This window comes from Schistocerca americana, unplaced genomic scaffold, assembly GCF_021461395.2.
Source record: "Schistocerca americana isolate TAMUIC-IGC-003095 unplaced genomic scaffold, iqSchAmer2.1 HiC_scaffold_47, whole genome shotgun sequence".
Lineage (NCBI taxonomy): Eukaryota > Metazoa > Arthropoda > Insecta > Orthoptera > Acrididae > Schistocerca > Schistocerca americana.
Window position 1 is genome coordinate 577,501 of NW_025726203.1, and position 2,500 is coordinate 580,000.

The following is a 2,500-nucleotide window of genomic DNA, read 5'->3' on the forward strand; positions in this document are numbered from 1 at the left end:
ACCTATGTCGTACCGTAACCTAACCTATGTCGTACCGTAACCTAACCTATGTCGTACCGTAACCTAACCTATGTCGTACCGTAACCTAACCTATGTCGTACCGTAACCTAACCTATGTCGTACCGTAACCTAACCTATGTCGTACCGTAACCTAACCTATGTCGTACCGTAACCTAACCTATGTCGTACCGTAACCTAACCTATGTCGTACCGTAACCTAACCTATGTCGTACCGTAACCTAACCTATGTCGTACCGTAACCTAACCTATGTCGTACCTTAACCTAACCTATGTCGTACCTTAACCTAACCTGTATTGCGCCTTAACCTAACCTGTATTGCGCCTTAACCTAACCTGTATTGCGCCTTAACCTAACCTGTATTGCGCCTTAACCTAACCTGTATTGCGCCTTAACCTAACCTGTATTGCGCCTTAACCTAACCTGTATTGCGCCTTAACCTAACCTGTATTGCGCCTTAACCTAACCTGTATTGCGCCTTAACCTAACCTGTATTGCGCCTTAACCTAACCTGTATTGCGCCTTAACCTAACCTGTATTGCGCCTTAACCTAACCTGTATTGCGCCTTAACCTAACCTGTATTGCGCCTTAACCTAACCTGTATTGCGCCTTAACCTAACCTGTATTGCGCCTTAACCTAACCTGTATTGCGCCTTAACCTAACCTGTATTGCGCCTTAACCTAACCTGTATTGCGCCTTAACCTAACCTGTATTGCGCCTTAACCTAACCTGTATTGCGCCTTAACCTAACCTGTATTGCGCCTTAACCTAACCTGTATTGCGCCTTAACCTAACCTGTATTGCGCCTTAACCTAACCTGTATTGCGCCTTAACCTAACCTGTATTGCGCCTTAACCTAACCTGTATTGCGCCTTAACCTAACCTGTATTGCGCCTTAACCTAACCTGTATTGCGCCTTAACCTAACCTGTATTGCGCCTTAACCTAACCTGTATTGCGCCTTAACCTAACCTGTATGGCGCCTTAACCTAACCTGTATGGCGCCTTAACCTAACCTGTATTGCGCCTTAACGTAACCTGTATTGCGCCTTAACGTAACCTATATTGCGCCTTAACCTAACCTATATTGCGCCTTAACGTAACCTATATTGCGCCTTAACGTAACCTATATTGCGCCTTAACCTAACCTATATTGCGCCTTAACCTAACCTATATTGCGCCTTAACCTAACCTATATTGCGCCTTAACCTAACCTATATTGCGCCTTAACCTAACCTATATTGCGCCTTAACCTAACCTATATTGCGCCTTAACGTAACCTATATTGCGCCTTAACCTAACCTATATTGCGCCTTAACCTAACCTATATTGCGCCTTAACCTAACCTATATTGCGCCTTAATGTAACCTATATTGCGCCTTAACGTAACCTATATTGCGCCTTAACGTAACCTATATAGCGCCTTAACCTAACCTATATTGCGCCTTAACCTAACCTATATTGCGCCTTAACCTAACCTATATTGCGCCTTAACCTAACCTACATTGCGCCTTAACGTAACCTATATTGCGCCTTAACGTAACCTATATTGCGCCTTAACGTAACCTATATTGAGCCTTAACGTAACCTATATTGCGCCTTAATGTAACCTATATTGCGCCTTAACGTAACCTATATTGCGCCTTAACGTAACCTATATTGCGCCTTAACCTAACCTATATTGCGCCTTAACGTAACCTATATTGCGCCTTAATGTAACCTATATTGCGCCTTAATGTAACCTATATTGCGCCTTAATGTAACCTATATTGCGCCTTAATGTAACCTACGTTGCGCCTTAACGTAACCTACGTTGCGCCTTAACGTAACCTACGTTGCGCCTTAACGTAACCTACGTTGCGCCTTAACGTAACCTACGTTGCGCCTTAACGTAACCTACGTTGCGCCGTAACGTAACCTACGTTGCGCCGTAACGCAACCCACGTTGCGCCGTAACGTAACCCACGTTGCGCCGTAACGTAACACACGTTGGGCCTTAACCCAACACACGTTGGGCCTTAACCCAACACACGTTGGGCCTTAACCCAACACACGTTGGGCCTTAACCCAACACACGTTGGGCCTTAACCCAACACACGTTGGGCCTTAACCCAACACACGTTGGGCCTTAACCCAACACACGTTGGGCCTTAACCCAACACACGTTGGGCCTTAACCCAACACACGTTGGGCCTTAACCCAACACACGTTGGGCCTTAACCTGCTCTGTAATTGTCATACGACGCGTTAAATTAGTGTAGTGTTGCCTAACTGCAACCCCCGCAATATAGTTTGCTACTCGCACTGCCCGGTCCCCAGTGTATCGCTTCATGTTAAACACCTTGCAGCTATACACTGTAATGTGGATGGCAGCAGGACGTACATGCTCAATGCCCTTTGCAGTTGTTCATTGGCATTTGCAGTTGTTCATTGGCATTTGCATGGCGAAGCACTTAGCCTACGCTGTGGTACGGCCTGTG